Below are 12,371 nucleotides of genomic sequence, written 5' to 3' on the forward strand. Positions count from 1 at the left end.
AATAGGATCTCTTTAAGCTCTACTGTATAGGGAGGTGAGTGATCCATCAAAAGCACAGTCTTGAATTTGGGTCTTCTATTTAGATTAGGAATGTTAAGAAAGATGGATGGTAAATGTCTTTTAGCTGCATTGCCCCCAAAACATGAAATGAAATCTAAAGACTCTCAAAGAAGGTTTCAATTACACTAGCAAATGACTTGAACAAGGATTGGGTAAGGGGAGGTCACGGGCCAGTGGAATGCCAGTTGTGGATTTATATTGTTTCAAATGAAAACATTATTTCCATTAACCCCTTTCCACTAACACCTCCACCAGAGTTATTTTCAGATTGTACGTTTGTAGGTGTTTGTCATACTTGATAGAAATTCCTTATCGCTAGTGTGAATTGCACAGCCTTTCCAGGGGTGTGTTTTTGTCGCTGTCCAATACACAATCCAGGGTTTCATTCGGCTAATCCTCTGGAGAGGAACTGGCATCCCTGTGTTCTCCCGACTTGATTTAAAAATGTAGCAGTAAGCTACCTAGTTGTAAAGAAGCATTTGTAAATGTTTTAATTAACAACAGGATAAATGGATTCTGTGTTGTGGTTTCTGTGATAACAGCTAATCGACAGCCAAATCACACTGTGTACTTGAGTTTAGGAAGGAAAATTCTAGGTTTAAGGGTGACTCTCAATGGATTTGCCCTTAACTGTCAATGCTGGTTGGAGTGTGGTTTTTGCCCTCTCATGGCAAATAGAGAAAAGAGTTGGTAAGCAGATGAAGCATCCTTTTAATGAGTTGGCTATAGTGTGCACTCAGGGCAGACACTTTAAAAGAGCACCATTAATTTGAATAAAACAGGAGAAGGTAGGTACTTTGTACATCCATAAAGCACTGAAGGGGATAAATCCAATTATCTGTTCAATATTTAATGGCCATAAAGTTAAAAATTTTAAAGGCAGTACCTTGGAGACTGCTTAGTCAATTCTGTCCATATTATTTTTGACATTCAAAAGTCAAGGTAGAATAGCCATATCGATGGCAGCGTTCATCACATTGGTCTGCTGATTTAGTGGCAGTGACCCTGAGATTTGTGTTTCTCTACACAGATGAAGATCAGTTGCTTTTCCCCCCAAGGAGCTCTTAGAGAATCTTTGGGGTATACTGAGCTTTCAACATGTTTCTTTTAGTCTGTTGCTGTGGTTCTTGATATGAAAGGTAACTAAGGATAGTTGACTAAAAAAGTCAAAAACAAAGGAACCGGAATTTAGAACAGCTGTTTGGACTAAAATATTGCTTCTAAAGAAAACAGAGGATTTTCTTTTTAATATTTTAAAAATTCCAATTTTAGATACTCTATTAAATCCCAACCCTATTTTTACAGATGTTTTACACTGTTCATATTTCTTAAGCAAGTTTGCAGGGGGAGATAATTTCTTAATTCGGCCACCTCTGTGTATTCTGCAGTGCTAGTTAGCCATTGATGCAGGTGGGCATTGCTCGAGCTGTGGTTCAGAGGCAGCTGAATCATAAAGCTTCTAAGAAAATCGATTCAGTAGCTACAGTTGGAATGAATGTCAATATGACAGAGTGATTCTGTGATATGGTCTCAAAGCTTTATTCTTCTTGCCTATTAGCTAATACAGGATCCTAATTAGCCACTAACATACTTTCACCTTGTATGGTCCGAACTATAGAAGCATATATCTTACATATTTCAGGGAATGTCACTGCTCCTCGCCTTTTTCCTTATTCTGTTTTATATATTTCTGTTTGCATTGACTATTCCCTTATTCACCTCTCTGCTGTTTGCTCCCTAGACACTGGATCTCTTTCACTGTGGCTTCAGTTGCCTGTAGCTTTTTAATTTATTTTTAAACTAATACTATATGTAGATAAATTTTGACATGGTGCAGGTGTATTGTTGGGGAATCAGGCAGGAGGACCACTTTAAGAGAGAGAGAGATGAAAGAAGCACAAGTTAATATACTGCATAAATTAAAAGAGGATAATATGCCTTTTAAGATGTGTCAGAGTTTTAAGAAGGGCCTTGCCTGTTGAGTGCTTCTAAGGAGTCTGTGGTTTTCCTCGGGAATACATACAAAGTCCTTTCTCTTTCTTACCTATTTTGCTTCCATTTCCCTTGAAAGAGAGGCTTGGTTTACTTTACTCTATTTTCAAATGCAAATTCAGCTTATTCCTGTCACATGTACCATCTCTAAGGGTGATACTCACAGAAATCTAAAACCATTTAGTGTTCGTGGATCTTACAGTTTTAAGTAGATTGTTACGTGTTTTGCTCCAAGTGTCTTGAGTGATTTGGCTGTTAAACCAGCAGAAACCTTTGTTTTCTTAGTTTCCTATATAGAAAATAAAGGTGAGAAAATAATGATTTCCTGGATAATTCAAAGAGAAGATTTAACATACAAATCCCTAACATGCTACTATACAAGGACTCTCAAATCAGCTTATGTTACGACTCAGCATGACAATTGTTAAACTCATTTATTTTTAAAGAGCGTTTATATGTGATACATGTTAAAAGAGCCAAGGAAAGAGGGACTTAACATCGTTTTTCTTGAATGTGACATATATATCTTCAACTTTTACTTGGTGCGTTTCATTGGCTTGCTTACATTTGATCCAACCAGCCCTTAGACAGTAAGCTTTTTGAGGACAGGAATCCTTTCTTGTATGATTTCCTTTCCTCTATATCTTTATGTTGTCAGTATTATTTGCATAATATTTCTCCTTATTTTGGTTTACCTTTTTATCCACCTTATATCAGCATTAGCTATGAAATTACAGGCTTGTTGGGCGCTATCTTCTTTTAATACATCTTAGGGGCTGGGGATGTAGCTCAGGGGTGGAGTGCTTGCCTAGCATGTGTGAAGCCCTGGATCGGATTCCCAGCACAGCCAAAGAATGAGGGGGAAAAAAAAGAGCTGCTCTTTTAATGCATATTTAAATCAAAATCTCAATTATTTAAATTTATGAAGCTTTATTTATGTACCACTTAAAATCTTCTCATGTATCACACTTGAGAAATAGTACCCTAGCAACACGTTGCATATTTTCAAATTTGGTGAATAGTTATTTAATAATGGAAGGATAGGATAAGATTTATTATGTACTGGTATCAAGGCCTCTTTTGAATATGTTGTACATGTTCTTTCTTTAATCCTTGTAATATCCTACTGAAGAAGATGCCCAGTTTACCTGAAAGAAAACCAAGGTACAGAGTGGCTAAGTGACTGACCTTCTCAAGGTCAAATAGGTTAGTGAAAATCAGAGCTATGAGCTAAACCTAGTTCCTTATGATTTCAAAGTCTGTGAGGTTTTTGGTATGTGTTGCTAACTTTCAGTTATTGATAACCTTGTGTGTTCCTGTAATCTTCTGCTTTCCCATTGTTAGTTCTCAGAAAGTTGTGGCTGAATAGTATTTATAGTTAGTGATTTTTCTCTGAAATCACACTTTGCATGTCCTGAAAGATGTTACCACTTATGTTTTGATGTTTGGTTTTGCTATTTTTTTTTTTTTTTCCTCTCCTGGCACTGGGAATCAAATGTAGGGCCCTGCACATGCTAAGCAAGCCCTCTGCCACTGATCTATACCCCCGACCCTTTTAATTTTTATTTTGAGACAGGGCCTCACTAAATGGCCCAGGCTGGCCTCATACTTGAGAACCTCCCTGCCTCAGCCTCAGTTTATATTCTCTCTTAATGTCAGCATACTGAGTAGCTGGAATTATGGGTGCACAGCACCCCCTTGTATAAAAGAGCCATTTAGAGAGGCATTATGCTCATTATTGATTTTTAAAAATATCACCAGAATTTCAGACTGTATTAAACTTTCTTATTTAAGTTGAAGGTTGCCTCGTTGTATCTGTTTTTTATATTATATTATCTAAGTCATCTTATGCTCTGTATTTACAGCTTGGAGATATCAGATCCAATTCACCATCCTTATCCAAAATAGTTGTCTGAATCCCCTTTTCAGCATTCATGTATGATCGTCTGGCCTTGGCTTGATCACCTCTAATTGTGTCGTCTCACTATCCCCTTTTAAACTGTTACTAAAAGAATGAAAGTGGGCTGAGGTGACCATAATCTTTCAAGACTAATTTCCTAATATTTAAAAGTTAAATATTAAAAGAAGCCTAATGTTTCTTTATTCAATATATTTGGTGGTAATCAATAAAGTTTATAAAATTGTTTGTCTTTGAATAAATTTTTTTAAAAATTTTATTTTCCCTTAAGTTCTTTGGTTCCCACTTCAAATAATCATTAGGATTTCTTTTTCATTCAGCTGGATGGCATACCCAGAGATTGTTTAATGGGATCACTTAAATTGAAGGATGGTGTAATATTTTGAAGATAGCACACAGTAGCACTTATAAGAGAACAATCAGGACTGGCATGTGAGGGATGCGAATTGCTAGGGTGTAGCATCAGAGCTGCTGTGAGCACGGTTTTGGATAACTTCTCTTTGGCTGCCAATTGACCGTTTTGTACTTCCTTTCCCCTTTATGTCTTCCAAGTTATGGGTAATGGGAAAATAGAGGAACTGTGTTTCTTCCTTTCTGAGTAGAGCCAGCAGCTCTGGTTTTGAGTAGGGAGGGGTTGCTGAGCCCTAGGAACTAGTGAGTGTGGAACTAGTGAGTCTCCCCAGTTAACTCCAAAACAGTTGTTTTCACCCCATTGATCTGGCTCATATCTGTTGATTTTGTTATATAGTCTATACTGTAGGGGGAGGAGAAGACTGCTGTTTTATTATTCCCCTGTAAAATTAATTGGTGCCTAAAATAAATATTATTAAAGATACTATATTTTGTAGCATACCAAGATGATTGATACAGCTTCAGTATGGAGTTTATATTCTCTGTGTTTATGTCAATAAACTCATAAAGTCTGGAGAATAAAATGAGTCATAATCTCATTTTTAAGCTCAAAAGGTGAAGTTGATCAGAAGTGGTGACCATATACTTCCCCAGAGTCTCAAACATGCCCACATAAAGTTTTGCTCATTTCAAGAAACTCAGTCGCTCTCCCTTCCCTACTCAAGGCAGAGAATTTAGTTTTATTGAAGCCAAAAAATCTAGTGCAGCATTTTGTCAGTTAGAGAATATTTTGAGCTTCTGTATTTTGCCCGTTCTTTTCCCCCACAAATGTGTGAAATGTTGGTATCACAAGAAAACCAGGCTATTTTTGGTCTTCTAAAATGTAACTCCATGGTCCCCATACAGGACTGAATTTCTTTTTAATGTGCTGTTTTCTTCAACCTAACCTTTCTGTAAGAAAGAATAATAAGTTTATTGTTAATATTGTGGATATTTTAATTGAAGATAAATAATTTTCATTTTAAATGTCTTCAATATTATATATCTTCAGTTTTATTAACCTAATTTCAGTAGATTGGCAAAGCCAGATAAACTTAACAACCCTAACCTAATTCAGCATTCATTACTCCTGCTAAAATCAAAGAAGACCTGGTTAATAGAAACATGGTGTGTGCAGCCATTCTTCAATTTAATTACAGTATTGTACAGCATATTACACTTAGTGTGTATACCAGAGACAGAACTTTAATCATCAATTTGGAAACACTCATGCTGTACCCTCTAGCTAAAGATATTTATCATTTATTGTGAAATCTCCCCTTTCTTTAAATTATTAAATATCAGGATTGCTTGAAAGAATGAAAACAGAGCTAGCTCACTTAATGTGCCATCAAAAGTTAGGAATTTAGGACTCATTTTACTATCGCAGAGATTGGCAAACTTTTTCTATAAAGGGCAAGATAGTAAATATGTTAGGCTTTGTGGGCCATACGGTCTCTTTCACAACTACTCAATTCTGCTGTTGTGGTGTGAAAGCTGCTGTAGACAATATGTAAACGAAGGAGCATGGCTGCGTTCCAATAAAACTTTATTTATAGACACTGAAGAATGTCATGGGAATATTAATGTATTGTGATACAGTGTTCTTTTTTGGGGGTACCAGGGATTGAACTCAGGGGCACTCAACCACCGAGCCACATCTCCAGCCCTATTGTGTATTTTCTTTAGAGATGGGGTCTCACTGAGTTGTTTAGTGCCCCTCTTTTGCTGAGGCGGGCTTTGAACTCATGATTGTCCTGTCTCAGCCTCCTGAGCCACTGGCATTACAGGTGTGCCTGGCTGATATATTGTTCTTTAAATATTTTTCCCCAACTATTTAGAAATGTGAAACTATTCTTCGTTCCTGGGCTGTCCAAAACTGATGGTTTGTTGGACTTGGATTATGAGTCTTATTTGTTGACCCCTATTCTATGAGTCTGATTTCTTACTGTATTTTTATTTTCTTATGTATGTACTTATGTACTTATTTACTTCCATTTCCTATATGATTTGCTCTGTATCCTCTGTATCCAGTTTTCCATAATGCAGGAAATGTGGGTGGAATGAATTTTATCTGTGAGTCTCTGCTTGATGTGGCAAAGAAGAATCAGGTGTTGAGCTTCCAATGAGAGTAATTTCTGTTATCAGTTGGTAGTGGCTGTTTAATTCTTGAGGTGCAGACAATGCAGCAGAATTGACTTATCTCATTTTCACATTCTGGGAGATGGTCTCTTAGTCCTGAGGATGCTGTCAGTTTCCCGGTGTTACTCTCCCTGCATGGTCATTAATAGCAGCAGAGTCCATAAATTGATCCCGGATTTGAATTGTAAGTTGTTGGCCCTGCAAACGTGGCGCACAAACTTGCTGTCAGTTTTTGTATTGATGGAAACAGTCTGAGGTCAGCTTTATTATTGCACCCTAATCATCTAGTTTGTGGGTCAGTTGATTTTTAGGTTGTATTGTAACAGAGTTGTGTTTACTACCTGGCATGTTTACCTAAAAAATTTAGGATACAATCATTCAGACTTAATGTTGCCAGTGTCTTTTGAAAGGCCTTTTGCCAGGGACCGGATAAATTAATCAGATCTGAATTTTGAGAAATTCTTTTCTCTTAAAGTTTAATTTCTAACAATTCAGTGAGAACTCTTTCTTCTGACTTCTGGTTGCTCATATCTTTCTCATTTAGGCTTGCCAGTGGACACTGGCAGGAGCAAACATACTCTTGTCTAATAAGAGGTTTTCTAGGTTCATTAACAGATTAGATTTAGGTACATAAATTATTACTACTGTCCATTTTGAATGATGACTATTCAAAATTGTAATTGATTGTAACCAGCCCATTTCCAGAATTATTTATTAAATATGAAATTTGACCTGCTGTCAAATTTGTAACTTAAGCTAAGTTCTGATCAATTGGACTGTGGTTTCCTATAAGCATTTTTAGTCATTGTTTTGCATCATCATGGAAGGCAGTTTAACAAAAAGATGAGTACTTACTCAGCTATTCAATATTTTTATTTATTCATTTATTTTTTGTCTTCTGTTTTCTGTTTTTGAGAACCAGACCTCTCAAAAAGTGTTCTGCCATTTCCTTCCTCCCAATGAGAAAATTCTTTGCAAATGACTTGAAGATAATTCTAAGTATTGGAGAGCTTTCTTCACACCCAGCCCTGCTAGCGCTTTAGGTGGTACACAAAGTTCTGTAGGTCAGCTTGAAATCATAATGCTTGCAAGGAAAAAAAAAATTAAAATTGACTTCAAAGGACAACTCTGACACGGTCAATTAATAATTAAAACAGTTTTTTAATGAGCTATGCAATTACCTGTATGTCCCTGGAGATGATGGTTTATGGTATTATTGCAGTGCCCTTTCTTTAGTCATGGCGCATGACATTTGTAATTTAAAGCCGGCTAGACATTAAAGTGACAGAACTTTCATTAACCTTGTCTAAAGTTTGCTGATGACAAATGACTTATAAAACATGCTGTTGTCAAAATATACCACATATTTAAGTACCTTAAAAGTCCTATGGGCTCTAAGAAGCTGTGGAGACTCAGAGGGAAACAAGGGCCACCAGTATCCTCAGGAATTACTCAACAGGATCCCCTCTTTCTGGAACTATGTCTTTGTACTCAGGTAAGTGGTACTGGTTTCAGGAAAAAGCTGATGTACATTTCTTGGCTTTCTGGTTCAGGTGGGTTTCCCATGGGTTTTTGTATTACAACCTGATTCTTTCAACTAGGGGCTAATTACTACGGAAAAATTTCTTCTAAATTTACCTTGGCATTTAAACTTTATTTCAGAAGCAGTTTTTATTTTATTTTTTTGACTTGCAACCATTACAGCAATTATGTTTTGATTTTAGCTTTTTTAATATCTTGGTTTTTAAATTCTTAGTCATCCACTTGTACTAATATCATATCTTTCTTTACTTTTTGTTTTCTCCCTCTTGAAATTTTCTCCTTTTCATTTTTCCCTTTCTTCCTTCCTTCCTTTTATTTTGCAGAACCCATGTAGGAACATTCTCTAATTTTTAATTTTCCTTCTATTTCTTTTCCAGGAATATTTTGGAATGTTACCAAGGGGACATTACAGTGGGATAGCCCTTTATAATTATAAGAGTAATAAATATGTAGCAATTAACATTAAATGTGCATATGCTAAGCATTAAGCTAAGAATTCAATCTTAATCCTTGTAGTATCCGGAGTTGATAATACTGTTACCCCTTTTACAAGTATGGAAACTAAGGCACAGAAAAGTTTAAGTTCGTAGGTAAACTAAAGTTCAAATCCAAAGATCTTGCTCATAGGCACTGAGCCACTGGTACTCTCAACTCACTTTAACTTGTTCAAAATAAATTGCATAGTTATTTTCTATCCTTTTTTTCCTATTAGATTATTAACTAATAGGACAGTAATTTCTTCTTTATACTATAGAATATATAATACATAAAGGTATACTGGCTAACATATAGCACATATGAATTTAATACTATAGGTGAAAGTTGAGTATTTGTTTCTTATTTGAGGGAATAGTTAAGATAATTTATAAGCACCTTTGAATCCAACTAGTTACTTCATAAGTACTATTATTTTCATACTCTCTACATTTAATGCATCTTAATTCTGTTGTGGGTTTGTTTCATGATTAGTTCACATAATATTAAAGATTAGAACTTTCTTAATACTTTTTTCCTCAAAGTCCATAAATTTCTTATTTTTATAAATGTTTTTATTAGACCATTATAGTTACACATAATAGTGCAGTTCATTTTGACATAATCATACATGAATGGAATATAATTTGCTCTATTTTGATCCCCAGTGCTTCCTGTTTCCCTCTTTCCTCTGCCTATTCCCCTTTCCCTCCTCTACTGGTTTTCCTTCTATTTAATTATTACTATTATTATGATTATGATTATTTTGATAGTGGGGACTGAACCCAGGAGTGCTTTACTACTGAGCTACATCCCCAGCACTTTAGTTTTATTTGGATACAAAATCATGCTAAGTTCCCAAGCTGGCCTCAAACTTGGGATCCTCCTGCTTCAGCCACCTGAGTCAGTAGGATTACAAGTGTGCATCACCTCCCTCCCTCCCCCTTCCCCCTCCTCCTCCTTCTATCTCTCTTTCTCACTCTCTGTCTCCCTCTCTTTCTCCATCTGTCAAGCTCTCTCTCTTAATTTTGTGCTTTATACATAAAGACAGACATAAAGGTGGAATTCACTGTGGTATATTCATACATGTACATAGCAAAGTTTGATCAATTTCATTCTACTTTTTCTCCTATCTCCTGTCCCATTTTCCCCCTCAATCTCCTTCCAGTACTCCACTGATCTTCCCTGTATTTTTGTGGAATATGCCACCCTGAAGGTCCATAAATTTCATATGTATTATATGTTAGAACATATTAAATAGCTTCATCTTATCAAATACATTCCATGTGTTCATATTGCTGAATAGTAGTTTAGATTTCTGTATCTTCATTTGTTTTTGATGGAAATATAACATCAGAAAGTACATAGAATATAAATGTATAGCTCAATAAATTATCACAAAATAAACACTGAGTAACCATTATTCAAATCAAGAAATAGAACTTTTCCTGAACTCAGAAGTCTCCCTCAGGGCCTCTCAAAATTACTACTCTTCCCTCCTTCCCAAAGATAACCCAGATTTGAACTTTAATGCCAGAGTTTTATATTTTTTATTTGTTTGGTTTTGCTTTTGACATTTTTAAACTTCTTATTGTGGAAAATGTCAAACATACAAAAGCAGAGGGAATAGTATATTGAACCCTCATGTTCCCATCACTCAACTTCAACAATTATTAACTCATGGCCCACATTATTTCATCTATAATCTCGCCCATTCCTTCCACCATGGATCATTTTAGGGAAAACTGTATACGTTATATCATCTCTTCCATAAAGATTTTAATATATATCTCTAAAAGTCAGAGAGTCTTTTTAAAAAGATAACTGCAATTATATTTTCTTACCTTAATAAATGGTAATTCCCTTACTATCAATAATATCAAGTCAGTACTATTTTCACTAATTGTCTTATATTATTGAAAAAAATATTTTTGTTTGTTTGAATCAGGAGTCAGATGAAGTCTGTGAATTATACCTGTTGGTTAGAATGTGCAATTTCTTTTAACCTATCCTCCTCCTTCCCTTTTGTTTTCCCTTGAAGTTTATTTGTTCAAGAGACTGGATTGTTTGTCACAGAGTTTCCACAATCTGATTTTGCTTATTGCATCTTCATGAAGTTTAGTGTATTTGTCTCTTGATTTCCTATAAGTCAAAGTTGAAGTATATCTGATTCCTGTTTCATTTTCTTTTCCTTTTGGGGAAGTGGGCAGGTGAAGGGACAGAGTACTTAATGGACAGCATTTTCTCTGTACCTTTTTGTGGGCATGTGATTAATGTTTAGTGACCATTTGAAGATCATTGCTTCAATATATTCTTTCTGTGGGTGCTTTAAAATGGCAATAATCTTATTCTGTCATTACTTTTTCATAAAGAGACACTTCCCTATATCTTTGACTTAAGATTCAGTATGTATATGAAAGGCAGGATAAGTGATTCTTTACCTTTACATAACTGATTTTTTTCCCAAAACAATTAGTTGATTCTCTAACACCCTTCAAAGGTAATCATAGAAGTTTTGTTTTAATATTATATATTTGTCCCTTTGGTGTCCCCTTGGTGTCCCCTTGGTGTTCCTTCCAGCACTTTTCGTAGAACCCAAAATGTGCAGATGTTCAAGTCTCTTAGTTAAATGGCATGGTATTTGCATATAACCTATATACATGCTCCAATAAACTTTAAATCATCTCCAGATTATTGTAATATGTAATGCAATGTAAATAGTTCTTATACTGTATTGTTTAGGGGATAATGACAAGGAAAAAAGTCAGTGCATGTTCAGTAGAGACTTTTTTTTTTTTTTTTTTTTATTCAAACCATAGTTGTTTGGAACCACTGATGCAGAAGGCCTCTGTATTTTTTTTTAATATTTATTTTTTAATTATAGGTGGGCACAATATCTTTATTTTATTTTTATGTGGTGCTGAGGATCAAACCCAATATCTCATACATGCTAGGCGAGTGTTCTTCTGGGCCACAACCTCAGCCGAAGGCCTCTGTATTTTGAACTCTGAGTTTTAAACTTACTTTTGCTTCAGTTTTGTGCAATTATTATTCTTGTTGATGCTCAGATTATCCAAATTTTGACCAGTGGGAGCCTCTTTATGTTAGTTCCTGAGACTTTTTAATATGACTCCAGAATTTTTGTTCACCTCCTTCTTTTCTGGTGTAGTAAGATATCCAGGCTCATCTTATAAAGTGTTGAATTTTGTTTTTGCATTAGAACTGAAGTCAGCTATTTCTCCTAGAAGCTCATTCCTTTTAGAGGGAAATGTTATTTAGAAATCATAATCTGGTCATTGTTTTCTACATATTTTTTAATATGCAGAGCTAGGTAATGCATTGTTGTTGTCTTAAAGGTAAAGAACATAATGAAAAATCATCTTGGTTCTTAAAGTCACCCCTTTGAATTTTCATTCATTCATATCAAAAATTCTGATACCAACATTGGCGTCAAACCTCCAATACATCAGACAGACACTGATGTTTCTGGGATGGAAAGCATGGCTTCTGAATTTTTAACAAGTTCCATGGTGATTCTGATGCTCACTAAAGGATCAGAACCACTAATCTATTTTATCAAATATTGTTTGTTAATAGATATTTAAACCTTATCTTCCATTGTCTTCTAAGACTCCTCCTTTCTTGATTGATCATATTCTTGATGAGCCTTCTATGTACCATCTGAATTCTTTTTTTTTTTTTTTTTTTTGTTTAACTGTCTAATAGAAAAGACTATAGTTTTTCACTGCAGGAAAACCAGGCTGCAGTAATCTTTGACCACTTGTAATGCAAAAATACAGGTGAATCTCAACTAAGGCTCTGCCTGAGGCCAGAGAGAGAATCTTCCTTGCTT

At 35.3% G+C, this 12,371-nt stretch overlaps 1 protein-coding gene across 8 annotated transcripts in view; it reads left to right on the forward strand.

The window, feature by feature from the left end:
* Cadm1 (cell adhesion molecule 1) overlaps positions 1 to 12,371 on the forward strand; it is a 314,576-nt gene that overhangs the window by 112,035 nt on the left and 190,170 nt on the right. The window lies entirely within an intron of this gene.

Source organism: Marmota monax, unplaced genomic scaffold, assembly GCF_021218885.2.
Source record: "Marmota monax isolate L192 unplaced genomic scaffold, Marmota_monax_Labrador192_F-V1.1 WCK01_AAM20220418_F8-fsc00081, whole genome shotgun sequence".
Lineage (NCBI taxonomy): Eukaryota > Metazoa > Chordata > Mammalia > Rodentia > Sciuridae > Marmota > Marmota monax.